The following is a 20,080-nucleotide window of genomic DNA, read 5'->3' as shown; positions in this document are numbered from 1 at the left end:
CAAAAAACAAAAAACAAAAAACAAAAAACAAAAAACAAAAAACAAAAAACAAAAAACAAAAAACAAAAAACAAAAAACAAAAAACAAAAAACAAAAAACAAAAAACAAAAAACAAAAAACAAAAAACAAAAAACAAAAAACAAAAAAACAAAAAACAAAAAACACAAAAAAAAAACAAGTATTCAACCAACCAAAACAGTCTCGTAATCTGCAAACAACCCCTCCAGACTAAATGTTACCGCATACAGGTTGTCCGCTAAAGAGGACACAACTTTTCCCCAACTATCACCAGCCACCAGCTCCATCGAGGGAGACAGTTGTCCACAAATAGCTCCCAAACTGGGTCCATTTGGTGCTCATCGTGATTAACTTTTTTTTGCCGGAAAAAATAAAAAACTTTTATTTTGCATAATGTCGTCCAGACAGAAGCAAGTCCAACTCGACATCGATCAGCACATCTGCCACGGAGAAGGGGAAAAGTTATGATTTTTGCCCAAAAGTGGTGGCGACGGCGACGGCAGATGTTGCTTTATTTCCCATCATTTAAATTGACTTTGCTTTGTGTTTTCATAAGCTTTTAATGGCATGTTGGCCTCTTTTTGGGAAGGCAGGATGCTGCGAAGCTTGGATTCTTTTTTTCTTGGAATCTTGCATAAGCGAATCTCGAGATACGCAATGAATTTGGTTCTTGACTTTTGACAAAAAGTTTCCGGCACCAAGGAAATGGAAACATTTCTGGGAAGGTTGCTTTGTTGGCTGTGAAGAGATATGAAATTGTGAGTCGAGACAATTCGAGAGGAAAAATGACTTCCTGGAGCTTTTATTCATATTTTTCAAATAATTTCAAAGTGCAAAAAATGCTGAAAAGTGAACAACGTTTTTTTAAACTCAACACTTTCAGACTAAAGTTAAAACTCAAACTTAAATGACAAATTACTACAAAATGATAAATTTCCACAAAATGGCAATTTTCAAGCCGAAAAACCACTCTCTCTTTCATGGCTCGTTAGGCCACTTTATCATCGGTGGCCATATTGTGGAGAGCGTGGGCGTGAACCCATCACAAAGTAACTTTTAATGAGACAGTTTCGCCCAGCACCAGAAAGAGTGGAAAGTCCCTTTGCCAAAATCATCGAAATCGCTTTCCCAACGACCGGCTCTCCTCCCATTAGTGTAGATTGCATTAAATTCCGACTAAAACGATACAACAATCCGGACCACTCTTCTTCTTTTCTCGTTGATGATTGTGCGGAAATTTATTGTCATTCATTTGGTAAAGTAAATCATAAATTCCGCCCTCGACTCCGCGAGCCGCGCAGAACGGAACAGTCAACCGCCATCGAGGAAGCCATTACTCACTCGGTAAATTAAAAATTTGTCTTTTACTGGGTGTAATTTCTACGAATCTTGCCACGGTACCATCAGTGGAACTGATGTTGGCTTTCAGACGTGACCACTTCTGGTTTTTGTAAATCGTCACGGTCGTGTTTGCTTGTCACAGCTGTCGAAAATTTTCAAATTCTCGCTTCTCTTAATTGTCTAAATTGTCTCAATTGTCTTAACTATTCCAACTGTCCGAATTGTCTCACTTTTCTGAACTGTCTCAATAGTTGAAATTATCTCAAGTGTCAAAATTATATGAATTTTCTCAAATATCTATCTTTTTTCAACTGTCTCAGTTATCTCAACTGTCTCAATTGTCTTAATTGTCTCAACTTGTTCGACTATCTCAATAGCTTCAATTGTCTCAACTGTCCCAACAAGGTTCTAAAGGCATAACTACAAGCTATATGACAAGTTGACATTTTGCCTTGAATCAACATTAGTCCCCTTGGATCGAGCTGTCAAGCAAAATACTTTCTGTCAAAAAGGGCTGCACTCCAAATTAAAAAAAAAATCAAGTTTTTTATTATCTACAACGAGGAGTTATGCTCAGAAAAATAATCCCCATCGTAGTGTGATTTGAAATGAGCATTCTAAAAAAAAAATTTAAGACCAAATTGTCTAAATTGTCAAAGTTATTTCACTTGTCTCAACTATCTTAACTATTTCAATTGTCTTCATTGTTTCTACTTTTTCAACTGTTTCAATTGTCCAAACTTTTCCAACTGTCCCAATAGTCTCACTTGTCTTGACTATCTCATTTATCTTATTTTTTGTCACAAGTCAAAATTGGTTTGATTATTTCAAATGTCTCATTTCATACAATTGTCTCAACTATCTCAATTCTTTTAACTATCCCAACTGTCCTTATTGTCTCAATTCTATCAATTGTCTCACTTGTCTCAACTTTTCCGAGTGTCTCAATTATCTCAATTGCCTCAACTATCAACTAACTCATTAAAATCAATTGTCTTAAATTGAATCAAATGTCTCAAATATGAAAATTCATCTATCAATCAAGATATTTCAATTTTACTTGTGCCAACTTTTTCAAATATCCCAATTGTCTCAAATGTCTCAAATGACCTAACTGTCCTAACTACCCCAATTGTCTCCATTGTCTCAACTATCTCAATAGTCTTAAATGTCTCAACTTTCTCAACTGCCTCAATTGACCTAACTGCCTCAACTGTCACAATTGTCTCACTTTTTTCAATTGTCTGAATTGTCTTAACTGTCTTAATTGACCTAACTGATCCAATTGTCTAAATTGTCTCAACTGTCTGAATTGGCCTAACTGATCCAATTGTATCACTTGTCTCAATTATTCAGCTGTCTCAATTATATTAACAGTCAAATTTTAATCAGCTTTCTTAATTATCTCAAATATCTCACTTGTCTCATCTATCTCCACTGTCTTAATTGTTTGCATTGTCTAAACTTTATCATCTATTTCGATTCTTTCAAAAGCCTTGGACAATAATTGTCTCAAATGTCCCAATTGTCCTTAATGTCTAAATTACTTCACTAGTCTCTTTATTGGCTTACTTGTGTCAACTTTCTCAAATGTCCCAATTGCCTTAATTGATTAAACTGTTTTATCTATCTCAATAGCTTGAATTGTTTCAATTGTCTCACTTGTCTCAACTGTTTTAATTGTCTCAATGATATCAATTATCTCTCTGGTCAAATTTGTATCAACTTCCTCTGCTTTTTGTATCACTTGACACAACTGTTTCAAATGTCTCTTATATTTCAACTATCTCAATACCTCAATTGTCTCAGTTTTATCATCTATTTTGTTTGTCTCAACTGACTTGTCTTAAATGTCTCAAGTGTCACAACCATCCCAATTATCGAAACAATTCAACAGTCTCAATCGTCTCAATTATCTCAATTATCTCAATGGTCTCAGTTGTCCTGAATGCCTCGGTTGTCCCAGTTGTCTCAATTGTCCTAATTGTCTCAATTTTCTAGATTTTCTCTACTGATTAACTTGTCCATACCGAGTCTTTAGGGTAGAGTAGTCATCAATGAGACACTTTTGGCTTTTAACTTTCAACGATTTTTGTATTTTTTTTTCTTGTACTTCTTTCTTTTGATTAGTTCTAACATTGACCAAAATATGAGATCTAGAGTTATTCAACTGTCTCATTGTAGACGTCCTTTGCAGGAACAATGAGACAGCTGGGGAACAATGAGACAATCTACAAAAATCAATACTTTTCTGGTAAACTACCATGTTTTTATATTGTTCCATTGCAGGTGACTTGCTTTGCAACATGAAACTTCAATTAACAAAAGTTATACTAAAAAGTATTTAAATTTTGTGAAATCCATATATTTTACCAAATAACTTTATATTTTTGGTTAAATGACTCTCTCAATAAATATGCCAAAAATCACTTCCAATTCATGTTTTGAAAGATTTCCATGGATTTTGAAAAGTTTAATGAAGAAAAATCAAAGTTTCTAATTGTAACCCATGGGTCGAAAAGAGTGGGGAACAATGAGACAGCCCTGGATTCTGGGTATATTCTTAATTTTGGTCAAACCTAATAAAAAGACATTATAGGCCAACTCATGCCCTGTGAAATAAAGAAAGAAATCTGAAGAAATATTAGGTTTGGTGTTAATGGCAGCCTACGAGCGAAAAAGTAATTTTTATCCATGATTTACTTTTACACCCCAGATCAAACAGTTATGATTAACTTTGCAAGGGAGCGTCCATAACCAAAGCAACTATCATGGCAGGATTGTATCCAGTAGACACACCTTTCCCCCAAATATGAGCCTGATTGGTTGAAACGACTACTTGTGAGAGCCATTTTATCATTGTTCCCCGTGATCTCATTGATGACCACACAGAAAAAAAAATCATGGTAATATTACATCTGGGAGGGGTACATCTAAGGCTACCAACTCTTGCTGAGCAAAAATCCGTACACTTTGCCGATATGAAACCATGGTATAACAAAAACTCTCAATGAATTATTTAGATAAATTAAATTTAATAAATCTGAGAATTAAAAATATAATTTCTAAAAGAACAATTCCAATAGTTTAAAAACTCTAGAATTATTGATAATCAAGTTAGAATTGAGGAAACTCCGGAAAACTCTCCCTTTTTAAATCAAACACACAGAAAAATAAAAAATTCTAGTTAACAAAAGCTTCGACCAAATCAAAAAGCAATTCAATGATTAAAAAGTTGTAAAAATTCCGTACAAATCCGTATTATGCGTAAAATTCCCTAGAAAAATTCCGGCCTGTTAAAAATCCGCGAAGAGGTTCGAAAATCCGTATGGTAAGGAAAAAATCCGTACAGTTGGTAGCCTTAGGTACATCTTTTATGTCAGAAAAAGGTTTAATTTTACCTCTGGAAATGTGTAATTTTACCACTTTTCTGGTGCAATATCACTTTTTCAGTCTAAATTGAGGTAAAATTACATCATAATAGAGGTAATATTCAACCTTCCAAAATTACAGCTTCCATATTTACATTATTTTTTACTGTGTACACTGTAAAAAATTGTGTAAATTTGGAAAGTGTAATTTTGGAAGGATGAATATTACCTCTATTATGATGTAATTTTACATCAATTTAGACTGAAAATGCGACATTACGCCAGAATAGTGGTAAAATTACACATTTTCAGAGGTAAAATTACACATTCCTGACAGATGTAATATTACCATGATTTTTGTTACTTATTTTTGTCAGAAACTGTCAGAATGCGTCATACACTCCGATTGAAACAACTGAGACAACACGGACGTTCTGCCCTCCACTGCGGCAACCGAGCACAACGCCATCGAGGAGAGATGGCTTGTGGTGGAGAGAAACAACAACAGCAAAACTCATCCATAAACATTCAACCATCATCATCGCTAGTGGAACCAATAAATCAACCCTGGCTAGAGAGGAGTCCTGCTGCCGCGCAACGGTTCTGTAGTCTGTCTGATGTCAACGTCGTTGTCCGCGGCGGCTGTTACTTCAAACTATTCTCACCACGAACCGTGTAGAACCTCGTCGAGGGCAGATATAAACAGAATAAAACCCTTTTTTTCCCCGTCAGAGGTCGTGGGGGGGCCAGAGACACACAAAATGAAGCTCGAAATTGTTTGGATTTCTGGGGAAACTACTTGGCTGCGGGCTGTAAACCGATGTTGTTGCTGCTGCTGCTGGCGGTGGTGATGTTACAAACTCCGGAGCTTCGGAGTTTACTTTATTTTATTGAAAACAAACGAGTGAACTGACCTCAAAACAAAACAGATCTTCCGGGAATGTGGGACGGGGGTAATATAAACTTGGGCGTTTGTTTGTTTTGGGATGGAATCCCGGGGTGAATTAAAAGTTTAGAGAGATTGTTCTAACCCAGGGTTTTAAATCATCCATGTAATAATTATAATCATGATCACTACCACAACAACACAAATTTCCGTTCACTAGCCGCGGATTACGAAAACCCGGTCGTCACCATCATCATCCGAAACACACCGCAAATATTGCAAAACCCTCCATAAGCTGGTAGCTGCTCCGTCGAAAGGAAGCCAAAAACGCCTTCAGCACTTTATAACGATATTGACGATGGCTTTCCTTGCTTCAAGAGCTGTGTACTGCTGCACCTTGCTTGAACCCACCCACGCCGTACTTTCTCTCTCTCTTTCGGTGGCCTTTCACCAGTCAAACCCTTCGAAAATGTGTTTCACCACTCCAAAATCCTTGTCCTGGTACCGCATGAGCTTGTGCGAGGGTGGTGGGGTGATGTCATTTTCCAGCAACAATTTATTGATGATAATTTGTTGCGACACACACTTAGCAATCACTGAGACGAAACAAACACAGTTTCCCTTCTCTCCGTGCCTGCAATCTCCTGGAAGGTTACGGGTTTGGCTTCAATCTCGAACTACTGGCGATAGCTTGCAGTGGACTTCAAGGGGAGTTCTACCCAAAACGCGTCAGCTTTCACTACTCTCCGCTAGATGTCGGTGGAGTCGGCTGCTGAGCTTGCATGCAAGTTTATTAGCTTTGACTTGTTTGAAGTTGCACTTTGTATGCAAGTAGAAATCGCCTGAAGACCACTGCCTCGGAAGCTGCCACCTCGGATCGGAGCATGTTATTCCTGGGGACCACCCTCGGAGAGATTCGAAGTGAAGTGTTTGTTCATCTCCTTCCACCTTATGTGAGATGAACCTTCCGTTGAATCTCCGGGTCTCGCAAACCCACTTCCGGCAAGTCGCCTCGTACTACTATTTTGCACGCGCCGCACTCTTCCGAATCGATTTATTTATGGAACACGTAGCTATGTTTTCGCATACACTACACACTCAATATTGTTTTTGTTTTACGTCGTGAACTACGACGTAAATCGGTGGCCTGGATTTCCTTCCCGGAAGGTGCGAGATGGCTTGGAAATGAATAAATTTGGAGGACCTGGAGGGGAACATTGACGCAAATTTGTTGCTACTTGACGGGAGATTCAATTTCTCGGGGGTCGCCAACTAACGCCGAAAGTTACGGTGACAGCTCTTATGGCCTCTTAAGAGGAACATATTAGGGATCCGCTTTGCGAGAAGTTGTAAATTGAGGTTGAAGTTTGCTCACCAGCGTAAAACTAGTTGAAAACTGAACTTGCATGCAAGCTAAACGGAAAATCTCACTGACATCTAGTGGTGAGTAGATTTCGATACCGTAATGTTCTCCAAATTAGCTCATGGTAACTCAATCAAATCATTACTAACTGCTCAACCCCCTTCGACGTTCATCGAGTCAATAAAGCAGCAGAGAATTTGCTAAATGATCATAATCCACTCATTACTCAATGTCCCATCAGAGCAACAAAAAAAAACGCTAAATTCCTACTCATGTTCAGAGTGTGTCAACAAGTGAGGGCCAAAACACAAGCCAAAGCTTTGTCCCTATATCAAACACACCAATCTCGCTGGCAGCCCATGGTCGGCGCTCATTTCTTCACGATCTCCGCAAATCTCTCCATCACATCTACGGTTTTTTTTTGTGCTTTGCCTCTCGGCACTTAATCGATTAAAAAGCCTGATTGGAGGAGGAAATCATAATCGCACACCCGAGCGCCTCCCTCCCACTTGAGCTGGCAGCTCTGCTGTCAGTTGAGGCAGCATGCAGTGTTGCGCAATAATTAATTGAAGGCTCGGGGTTGGACGCTGCTTAGCGTTTCTTGTGGGTCTCTGCTCGTTTTGTGCATACAAGAGCACACACACACACTTCAATCGCTAGTCGCCCGGTTGATGATTGATTAGCGACGTGGTATTTGCAAGAGGGGTGAGCGAGCACTTTCCTCCGTTCGATGTCAAGACAGGGAGGTACCGTGGAGTTTGGTGAAGTCTATCACCGCTTCAAAAGTTTTTTTTTCGGGATTTCATAAGAGTTGTATGCAACTCGTTGCAAAGCTCGATTTTTTCAGCACTCTTCATGTTAATCCAACTCATCGGAGCCTTGTTGCACATGCACTAGACTGGCTCGTTGTAATATGGGAAATTTCAAAATGTTCAAATCAAACCAGAAACAAGTTTTTTGATGCCTTTTTGGCCTTGAAACAAGCTCCTAAAATTAATTACTATTAACATGCGGTCACTTTTCTTTGTTTGTATTTTAGTTTTTTTTTTATTTTGAACTTAATTTGTTAAACCAAACTAGATTCATTTATTCTTTTCCAAAAAAGTTTGCTGATAATTTGCTCATGTCAAAAGAAACCAAGTGTTCAAAACTGACCCCTCAAACCGGATTTGCGAGCAAAACAAATGTGTTTTAGGCCAGTTTTGAGTACGCTATAGCTTTTGACAGGAGCAAGATAGCACCATACATTTTGAGAAAGATTTAGGAAATTTTAACATTGTTTACGCTATTGTGTTGATTTAGAATTTTGTAGCGAAAAATAAAATTAAAAAAAAATAAATGTAAAAAGTAAATTTCCCAATACTAATTCCCATACAAAATTGAATTGCATATCGCAATGAAGGGAATCAACTAATCCTAATCTAATATGCATATTATGGTGGCCCGATATGCAGGACAGCCATTTTCTGGTCACAAACAGGCCTCAAAATAACCCCCCAAAATTTGATAGTAACTGTTTAGACTGTTTGATTAAATTAAACATTTTTTTTTAAGATTTTTAATATAAACGTCATGCCATCCTAACACACATGACTCAAGTGGAAAAAATTATCATTTTGAAACTCGTTGCATAAACTTTTGACATTAATTTGCTAAAAACTTTGAAATTTAGCAAGATAATTGTGGAGAAAGTCGCTTTTCATTTTCAAAATTGCTCATATCTTTGGTGTCAATGATCAGATGCGATATTTTATTTTCGGATCGTGTTCTGCAAACTGTTTGATAGAAATAATGTAGAAAGCATTTTCTGTTTTTTACTTTTTGTTCAAAAAGTATCGAAAATTAAGCTTTTTAATTCGCTTTTAAATCATGTTTGCGTCAGTGCCAAATATAACCCCTTTAGGTCAATGAGATGTTGGCCAAAATGGGACTTCAAATTTGAAAAATAAACCATTTTGGTTATGGATGTGAGACAAAAGGTCTAAAAACATAAGGTCGATTAGACAAAATGTTCGAAAGTGGACATAAAGTCGAATGGACAAAAAGGTTAAATTCATCTATTGGTCAAATGTGAGAATATAAAAAAGTCTATATAATTAGTTATACACTATTTTAAAATGAATTAAACATTTTCTTTAATTTTTTGGGGAATTCAAACATAAGCATAAACTTTAAAAAATATATATAACGGTCAATCATATTTTAAGGAATTTAAGGATGCACCGCACTCAAGAAAGTTGTTGTCTACTTGTTCCAAAATTGTCAAACTTACGGACACGATCCTGCAAAAATCTAATTTAAAATACAGTCTAATTGTTGTAAATAGTTGTGCAGACAATAACATATGGGATGCAATAGTTCGCGTAGTTTTGAAGATACTAAAATATGTGTATCAAAAATTTTGTTGCAGAAATCTTTGATCAATGTGCACCGTTAACAGTCTTTCAAAATAAATTATTCTTGTTTAAGAATATTTTGTTGTAGGTTTATGCATTCTTTCTTAATATTCATTTTTTCATGTTTCATTTTTTTTCTATTCTTCCAGACATTTGAAGTTTTTATTTGTCTTAAAAAGGAACATATTTTGAATAATTTAATTTGTATCTAAAAGAATTTGATATTGTGTCTGTAATATTTCTGATTCATTTCATTCTTTTAAAATATTTATTCTTTGTTTCAGTAATATCCTTTTTACTTTTTTGAGTAAAAGACTGAATAAAAAATTCAAAAATTAAATAATATGATTTTGTTTTCATAAACGTTGTCTATTTAAAAAAAAAAACTATTTTTGATTCAGAATTTTCTTTCTGTTATTTTTTAGTTTTAAGCATTTAATATTCTTTAAATATTTAAGAAAAATTTAGACATGTTTTTATATTTTTGTATTATTTATTCTTGTAAGAAAAAAAAATGGGCAAAATTAAAAATTGAAAAATAAATAATAATACTCTTGTTTGATCCTTAAAAATTACAAGAGTTTTTATGTTTGATTTGCTGCTAAGTGATACAAATGATGCTTTTCTTGCTTTCATAGGACACTTTTTGCAGTAAAACATTATGATAAATTTAAAAAAATACATACTTTCGAACTTTTGTCCGATATTATGAAGTTTTCTTATTTTGCGTCCATGCGAATTTTTTTTTTGTTATAATTTTGTTAAATTGTTTTCTACATTATTTTGGTAAAAAATTGTTGTATGCATTTATCTTGTTTAACTTTTTTTCAGATTGAAGCCCGTCTAGGGGCCAAGACTGTTGATTTTGAAAGATCTGGTAATCCTATTTTTTTGATGGGATAAGCGATATCTAAAAAAAATCATGGATATTGCAGATCTCGTTACCCTAGCAATGCATTAATACAAACAAATAAGGCCGAAAATCTGGCTAAAGAAGGGTTCACATATTTAGAAGACAACGAATTTCTAATTTAATCTATTTTTTTATCACAGCACAGTGAAGAAAGGCATTAAACACTCAGGTGGATTCAGTCAGACTCGATTATACGAAGCATCGATTATCCGAAGTTCGATTGAAATTCGGATAATCGAATCACGAACAATTTCTTTTTCATATTTTTTTTTATTTTTAAATTCGAGTTCTGCGACCCCATTTTAATCTTTTGATGGTTGATTGAATGTTATATAAAAAAATGCTTTTTTCAATATTTCATCATCGCCATTTTGGCCGTCATCTTGCATTTAAAAATTCTTAATCACTTTAGAGTAGTTTAATGGTCATACTAAACCTCAACAATCAAAAATAATACAATGAAAAAAATAGATTTTCCGTGATTCGATTATTCGAAGTGAAATTTTGCCAAGGGCTTCGGATAATCGAGTCTGGACTGTAATAATATTTATATATTTAGAGCGAAGTTCTATACTTTTTAATGGAATTGAAAACATCTCAAAAGCTAATGATATAGTTTTTTAGTTATCAAATAATAAAAAAGGAAGTAAAAAAGTTGCTTAAAATTAGATAGAACGACACAAAGTAAGTTAGTAAGTTTATATGACTCAAACCCTAAACTATACCCAGATAAAATAAAAAAATCAGCTGCGTGTAAAAGCCCTGAGAGCAAAATAAATGTTGCATAATTTTATGAAATTGAAACTGAAGCATGTAATATTACAAGTAAAAATATGCAGCCCATCAGTACACTCAAAAAATTGAGTTCACGTAAACGTGAACAGAGTTCATACCATCGGGAACCAAGAAGAACACAGTTCAACTTTTATAGTGCATTGCACCATGAAAGTGAACAGTTTTCTTCCTGGTTCCCGGTGGCATGAACTCTGTTCACGTTTACGCGAACTCATTTTTTTGAGTGTACGGGAAACCTAATTGACGAAATGTCATGCTCATATTGGCGTTAATCCGCCCGATAGCCGTGCGAGCAAGAGTGCAGTCATCTTCAAGTGTGCTGGGTTTGGATCCTGGTTGTTTGAATTTGATTTCTATTATTTATTTATTTATTTTTTCACGCAAGGTAATGTGCATCCTTTTGCATGCGATTTTACTACGGTTTATTTTACTGTTTAAAAAGAGACCCAAGAAAAGCGTTTTTACTCTTTCACGGTTCATAACCATCGACAAGAAAGGGCGAGAGAGAGCCAAAAAGGAGGACGAAAAGCGCGCCTTTTTACGGTCGCATAATAAAGCAATCAACTGAGCTGAGATAATTTTTTCATCGGACATAAAAGGTTCGCCTGGTTTAGGCCATTTGAGCGGCCACCGCCACTCGAAAAGCTCGCCGTCACGCCATACTTGGGAGGGAATCAATCAGCCTCGGCGTCTTTCTCAAGAGAGAACAAATCAGCAATTTGGCCACTTCTGTGAGCGTGTGCAACAGGCAAGCTTCGAGCTTTAAGTGATAATTTGTTCATGATCAAAAATAAACATAAAGAACTTCAAGCTTTTAAGGCTACTCCAAAACTGAAACTCTTTAAAAGCTATTTTACCTGTGAACAAATTTTCTTCAACGACAAATTCTATAAAAAGAAAAATCAAAAGGAGACTCACGTTGAGCAAACCCCTGAATTGCAATTAGATTCGAGTGTTTTTCGGCATCCCAATCCCATCTGCGTTTCGGATGAGTTTTTCCGGTCCGACCGTCCCCCCCCTCGAGGGATGTCTAACAATTTTGCGTGACTCTTTCAACAGCAAAGTCAGTCCTCCGGAAGACGATGAAAAGTCTAAGACTGGAAAACCCTCCCTCCCCAAAAGGATGATGGAGCTTTAAACGCTGGACTGGGGGGCTTGAACGTAAGAAAGAGTGCCCAGAGCAATCAGTCGATGATGATGGGTTTGCTTTTATTTTTTTTCGGTGCTCATTGCCGTAAAGAAAGTATTTGTTTTGAGATGAGATCAGTTGGAAATGGAAAAAAGGGGAGCTTAAATTTAAGGAAGTTGAAGAAGGTTTGCTGGACATTTATTTTTCCAAATAGTTTAAACTATGTTTGAAAAAAATGTGTTAAATTTTCATTTAAAAATTTTAGAAGCTTTCGACGAAGTATCAAAACTGAAAAATCCACTGATTTAATTATGTCTTTAACTGTTTTAGATTTGAAAACTGATTGAATGTTAAATATTTAAACATTGTTTCACGACAAATGAATCCACTGAAATTCAATTAAAAATAGGGTTTCAAAGAATCGTTATTAGGAAACATAATTACTGTGACTTTAAAAAGAATACAAATTAATTAGTTCACCAGCACGCAGCCATGCCAGATATACAGATAAATCTTTATTTTACAGATTTTTCGATCCCAAAAATCACAAAAATCTGTATACACAGATTTTTTTTTAAATTGAAAATATCGCTTGCATATGCTTAAGCTTTTAACGTGAAAAATAATCCCGAAACATTTTATTAATAAAAATAAAAAAAGGTCCTGAGTCACTTGACGTTTTACCTATTCTCGTCGAAGGCAGACGAAAACCGGCAAAAAAAGAACAAAGGCTGGCCAACAACACCACCAGCAGTGCGTGTAAGAGTGAGCCAATGATGCCAGGAGACTTCCTCTGGAAACGCTTATTTTTGTGAGTTGAGTTATAAAAGTTTGTTTCAAATAACATGAACTGGCAGAACAAAATGAAGGCCAATAATGGAAATTGGGTGCTAAAGCCCTATGTCAATTTTTACGTACAACGGTAAAAAACACGATTAAAAACCATTTCTGATCACTTTTTTTCATTTTAATGCAATTTTTTTTTTTTTTTTTTTTGACAAGACAACATTTTTTCGATAGATCAACTATGGTCCCTATGGAACGAGCTGTCAAGTAGGAACTTTTCTGTCCAGAAAGACCGTGAGGTAAATTTTTCAAATTTGATTTAAAAATCCATTTTAAACTCTTCGTGGTCGTACAAAGGGTCATTGTACTCAGAAAAATAAGCTTTATCACTGTAAACAATAATATCTGCAATCTAAGCTTCATTTTAGGACCCAATTGCCTGGGTAACAGAGCAAGCTCGTCAGACGAGAATAGACTTTAAAAATATTTTGTTAAAATGCTTGTAAAAGAAATGGGAATAACTTTTGGTAAAAGTAAAATTAAACAAAAATGTTCACAAAAAGTTGCTCTACTGGTTGATGTACTCGGTATTAGTAAATTACAACAAACAATCCGGGTTATTGAACATCATTTAGACACCACCGCTTAGAGTGATGGTAATGGGTATATTTCTCTTAGTATTTAAAAAGTTGATATCTAAAATCATAAAAATCTCAAATTTAAAGTTTTAATTTAAAACTTTGTGAAATATCTGAGAATATTAAATGAATGTTATTCAGTATTTAAAAGGATTAACTTTTTACGTGTAATTGATTTTCCACTTAAAAATATCCTCAATTCATATAAATTCACAATTTCTCCAGCACCTGATTAAAGGAATTCGTCTCCCATTTTTTCATCGTCTCAGATGGCATTATTTTCCGGTCTAGCAATCAAGACAGGAATATAAAAGAAACGTAACCGAACCGTCTAAGGACGTCAACTCCAGCGCAAACAGAAAAAAGCTTCTGGACCCTTAAGGCAGCAAGTACCGATACCCAGGAAAATTTATTTATCCCTTCTGGTTGTGAAAATGTCGCTTTCCAATTGGTTTCGTTACTTGCGGGAAAAGGTCGTCTCGTCGATGGAATGCGGGTTATAAAATAAATATCTTACTTTTGCACACACACTCACACCGACTTGGCAGAGATAAGGTATTTGTTTTTGGGGTAGAAAAATAAAATAAAACAAGTAATATCGATGAATAATTAGAGTTGGCACCCCTTGAAGAAATACCACTTTTGTTCTAGCGGAGCCTACCAGAGTAGAAAATTGAATTTCTAACAAAGATGTCAAAATTAATTACGAACGCAACCAGCTTGACTGACACGTTGGGCATTCAAAGTGACATCCTGGGGCTGGAATTTTACGCACTTCGAAGCGTGAAAGTCAATTACGGGGGCGTTTTGTTTGCTTGTGGATTAATAAAGTTGTCCTCCCGGCCGGAGGCAGGGGAGAGGTTGTGGTTAATAGCTTTATTGCAAGCAAATAATAACATTGAAGTTTAGTGGTGGATTTTGTGTCGTAATATTATTTGCACAAAGTAGCGGGATTGGGGTGGATGCTGTGGTTTTATGATTTGCTCGACGTATTTTTCTAAGTCATCATGGTCAACGATGGTTACCTGGAAGAAAAAAAGAAAAATTTAAATTAGTAAACCGATTATCAATTGTTTAAAAAAACACAGTACAAAATATCATAGGAAAATTTACATCTTTTATTATGTGATTTTACATGTTTCGAATAAATTATGTATAATTTTGTTTTTTTTTGTGTTTTATTTTTTGTTTTTTGACCCTTTACAGTTTCAGGAATTTTACTTACTAAGAGTTTTTCAGTGTTTGTAGTTCGAAAATGTGAAGAGATGAAAATTTGGTGTCAAAGGGGCTTTTGTGTAAAATAAAAAAAAATTGCAATTCCGTCGTGAAACTAATTACTTTTCCTGTCATTCTTGAACGACGAAACAGCCTACTTTTCTGTACCAAAAATAACAGAACGAATAGTAACCCTTTTCAAAACAAATGCAGAAAAGTTCTACTTTTCAGCACTGAAATGGACGCTGAAAAGTTGAACTTGTCGGCACTTGTTTCGAAAAGTTATACTTTTCAACATTTTTTTTTTTTGAATTAAACGATTCATTGGCTCAATGCATGGACATTTGTCCTATAATTCTGTTCAAAGGGTGTTTTCGTAATTGCAAAAAAAATGTTATGCAACTCGTTGCAAAACTTGATTTTTTCATCACTCATCGTATTTATCCATAAATTTATAAATGTACGACTCGTGCTGAAAAAAAATTCTCTTTTCGCAACTTGTTGCATAAACTACTTTTTAAATCCAAAAATAGTTGAAAACCAGTTTTAGAATCACTGCCATTTCCCGATTCTCAACTGTCGAAAACCGGGAGACATTGCATTTTCAGGGATTTTTTTTTTTCATTTTAAAATTAAATGTTTTTTTGTAACTTTACAGGGTTACTTTTAAGATAGTATCAATATTAGGGTGGGTACGTTTTTCAAAAAGATCTGGGATCAAGTTTTAGTATGGTTCCCTATGTAGGGCATGCCCATAGGGACTTTCATGCCAAATATCAGCTCATTTGGTTGTAAACTGGCTGCGCGCATCAGGGTCAAAGTTTACATGGGAATTACTAAGGGAAATTGGAACTTTTTGTTCAAACGCTCCTACAGGTCTGGGAAAATCACGCGCCAACTTCTGGTATGGTCAGGCCTATGGGGAATGGTCTGGAGAACACTTTTCCCGAAGAGAGCATATGGATTCGTTGTCACTAGACCTGGCGCATCGGCAAACAATCCGATGTCTCCGGAATCAACAGTTTTCCCTGAAAAGCATCAAATTTTCCTTAGCATGCTATGAAAGCTTGATGAACACCGCGACGTCATACGTCAGCCAGCTACCACGTGGGTGAGAAACGGCTGGAATATTTAATTGCAAACCTTCTTTTAACTAGAAAATAATCATTTCGAGTATTCCTGATATTATTTAGTCGAATTCAGAATCTTTGCATAGCAAATTTGTATTTTTTTTGCAAATATTTCAACCACGTGGTAGCTGCCTGAGGTATGGCGTCGCGGTGTTCATCAAGCTTTCATAGCATGCTAAGGAAAATTTGATGTTTTTTGAGGGAAAACCGTTGATTCCGGAGGCATCGGATTGTTTGCCGATGCGCCAGGTCTAGGGACAAGGAATCCATATGCTCTCTTCGGGAAAAGTGTTCTCCAGACCATTCCCCATAGGCCTGACCATACCAGAAGTTGGCGCGTCATTTTCCCAGACCTGTAGGAGCGTTTGAACAAAAAGTTCCAATTTCCCATAGTAATTCCCATGTAAACTTTAACCCTGATGCGCGCAGCCAGTTTACAACCAAATGAGCTGATATTTGGCATGAAAGTCCCTATGGGCATGTCCTACAAGGGGAACCATACTAAAACTTGATCCGAGAACTTTTTGAAAAACGTACCCACCCTAATCAATATTCTACAAAGTTATAGAAACTTTGATCTGTGAACAGAAGAGATTTTATGTATTCTTCTTTGAAATTTTTGACCAGTTTTTAGTAGTTGAATCCCCTTAAACTTAATCGTGTGCTTTTGAAAGTATCTTTCTCTGAAAGTGGAGATTTTCCTATAATAAAGAAACAAAGCAGATCACCATAAAAATATTTAATATAGAAAAAAAATCAATTTATTCAAGCAATGCTCGAGCCATAAAAAAAAACTTCCAAAGGGTCATTATTACGCAAAATTAGCTTAACTTTCAGAAAAAATTACTTTCAAAAGCTAATGATTGAGTTTAAGGTGCTAAATCTTCGAAAATTTGGCCAAATATGGAAATTTTGTTGATATTTAATGATTTTTTTTCATTTTACTAACACGTTTAATAAACCTGGAATAGTTGTAGCAATACAACAATCACTTTCTCAATTAAATCAAGTGATATTTTGTCGAACATTAAAGGTTAACCCAAATTGCATAAAGTTAAATTCGTTGACTCACTCTCTATAATCGAATGAACGAACTTCCAATTGTTTCAATTCTCATTTTAAAATCGATTGCAAATTTCAGTCCAAATTAATGCAATTCGATCACTCAGGTGTTTTGTTTTGAAAACATCCCCATCATAAACAAATTAATTTCTGCCTCAACAATTCCCACTGCTACCGTATTTCAAACCACCCTCAAATGTGGCCCCGTTTTAATGGTAGCTAATTTCGCAGTTTTTGTGGCAAAATAATTATTAATTACTGCTGCTGCTGCCACTGCTTCCATGCTGTGTTGCTTTCCTTCAGAAATATTAAAACATTGTGAAATGCAAAAGCTCATTCTTCCTACCCTCTTTCAGCTTTCTTAAAAAAAACTGCACTTTGGAAGACTGCACTAATCTGGCGATAATTCATTGCAGAGAACAGCTTTCAAGCTGATTTTATTCTGGAAGAAACTTGGGTACACTCACCGAAGAATTGTTAAATTTAATCTCAAAATTAGAAAAAAATTACAGCAGTTCCAGTTTGTATTGGAAACATATAAATAAACTTTGTAGAAAAAAATAATTTTGAATTATTGTCAAGAATTTGCTATAATGTAAAGAAACGTGACAATAATTTTTGGGTGCATTTCAACCGTCAGTTTTGCCAGCAATTCTGCACCGCTTGCTTATTTAGCAAGTGCTTTTCGGTGTGTTCTTCATTTTTAATCTATTTGGGAGAGGAGCGTTGTATGAAAAAAAGCTCCCCAGTTTTTTCCCGAGCTTTCATGCTGCGATGCATTCTGCTGAAAAGCAGAAAAGCAGCAGAAGCTTCGTGAAACATACCTATAGTCACCGAAATTTAATTGAAATTATAAACAAAGTGTTGTGTTTCTGTGTGTGTGTGTGTGCGGTGCTGGTGGCTTCTCATTTTTCCCACGAGGGGAGCATTTAAATTGTTTGAGAGAAAGAAAAAAAAAAACGCGAAAAAAGTCGTGTATGACAGTGGGTAAAAATTAATGCGAAAGAATTACGGTAATGGAATTTTTGGGCTGCACTTGACATCCGACATTGTGGGCTGTTTTTATTTTGCTTCTTTGTTTTCTCAAATAACAGGAAAGTGCAAGCGAATAATAATTACGAACCAATTTATTTTCGATTGTAATTTGGCCTCCTGTGAACAAACATTGTCGGGAGGAAAAATGGCATTTAAAATATTTAACTTATTTGTTTTCCTGTTCTAATGACTTTTACCTAACTAATTCACAATCAAAACATGTAATTTTTCTGGAATATTTTTTTATTTTTATGAACTTTATACTTTTATACGTAAGTGGTGAAGTGAATTTAAAAAACCAATAAAAAAAACAAAAAATAAACAACAAACCGTCATATACTTCAATTCTCTAATAACAGGTAAAGCCATAACATGAAAAGATATCGGAAATCTATCGCTTCTATCGCAAATCTTCCGGCTTCACCAAAGATTCGATAGATTGTCAAATAAGGCGCCGCTGTGCATACAAAACACTGCTCATATTTGCTCATATTTGTTCACATTTCAGATATTGCAAAAGCCTAGCTTTTATTACATGCCTTTTTCGTAGAACCTCCCATTCAAGCGTGCCCCCCAAAGCATATGATTCCATTATTTACAAACTACGTGCCATGCCACTTCCACACCCTCACTATGTCAACAACAACAACAATCGCCGTCGCCGCCACCGTCGTGCCAAAGAAAGATGTTTCCGCTGATAACGGGCGCGGCGCCGCTTTTGCCGATTTTGGCGTCGCTTCGCTGCCTTATCACTTTATCAGTTGAGAGAGCTCGCTCGAGGAGGGCTTTGGAACGCGCGAGCGCCGCCAGTGACAAATATTTACATGGGCGCGAAAATTGCGCCCACATTCTGGGGCCCAGCTGGAGGTGTTGATGATGATGGTGGTGGTCCCTCACAAATACCAGCACCTCATAAGCACTGTTTAGATCGCTGGCCAAAGATAAGCGCGACACCGTCGGAAATGCCAACACCTCTACGCGTGTGTTTGCAAAAGTGTGACTCATGGTAATCTGCGATTGTGGAATTTTGTTATCAAAATAGCGATATCAACAACATTCCTGGAATAGTTCTCAATCAAAAGATTAGAAATAATTCTTAGAAACATTAAAATAAGCTAGAAAATCGAAAAAATCAACAAGAAACATTTGAAAAAAGGGCTTTAGTCTAGAACCGTGAAACGTAAGTTTAAATTCAAGGTCAAGGAGGGCCTCGTGGCGCGGTGGTTAGCGGCTTCGGCTGCCGATCCCTAAGTTATCATGGGGCGCGGGTCGATTCCCGCCTTATCCTCCTGGAGCTGTTCGTTCAATGTTTGTCCCGTTTAATATAAGTATTCAGTCTGCAAAGACGGTGTGATTGTCTTCAATCAGAGTAGTTTTGGCAAAAACAATAAACGTTCAATATTGAAAAAATATTGACGGAGGGCGGTACGAACCCTTACGAAAAAATACTCGTTTTTCAATAACTTGCAGCCTAAAAGAGTGATATTAAGGGGACTTTTATGTAAAATTGGACGCCCGATTTGATGGCATTTGCAGAATTCTGAAAAAAAACTAGTGCGTCCATCCCGGGAATTCCCGGGACAAAAATGCCAGGATTTTTCCAAAACCGGGAATTCCCGAATCCCGGGAATTTTCATAATTTGTCCCGGTAAATCCCGAAAATGAAAAAAAAAATGGTCTGGGAATTCAGATTTGGTTGTGAAAATAAATAAACAGTTGAATACTTAGTAATCAAAAAGAATTTTAAAGCATTCATATTTGTATTCGGCAATAATTTGGCTTATAAGGTAAAATCGGTAAAATTTTAGTATACAGATCCGCAAAATGCGTAGCGTTTTAATGTTTTTTTAACAGGATATCATATTTACGTTTGTTTATGATCTTAAATTTAAAAAAGAACATATTTAATTATTTTACATCAAACACCAGCATCTTTGGCAAATCAGGACAAAAGAAACGAATAAAAAAAGCTGTTCAACAAAATAAGAAATCCGTTTTCAAA

At 35.8% G+C, this 20,080-nt stretch overlaps 1 protein-coding gene across 9 annotated transcripts in view; it reads right to left on the bottom strand.

Moving 5' to 3' along the window:
- The window catches only part of LOC120423636 (fat-like cadherin-related tumor suppressor homolog), an 861,295-nt gene that overhangs the window by 612,533 nt on the left and 228,682 nt on the right, over positions 1-20,080 (bottom strand). The gene's annotated exons all lie outside the window — the stretch shown is intronic.

Source organism: Culex pipiens, chromosome 2 (assembly GCF_016801865.2).
Source record: "Culex pipiens pallens isolate TS chromosome 2, TS_CPP_V2, whole genome shotgun sequence".
In the NCBI taxonomy this organism is placed as follows: domain Eukaryota; kingdom Metazoa; phylum Arthropoda; class Insecta; order Diptera; family Culicidae; genus Culex; species Culex pipiens.
Note: the sequence above shows the minus strand (reverse complement) of the source record. Positions and strands in the feature narration are given on the sequence as shown.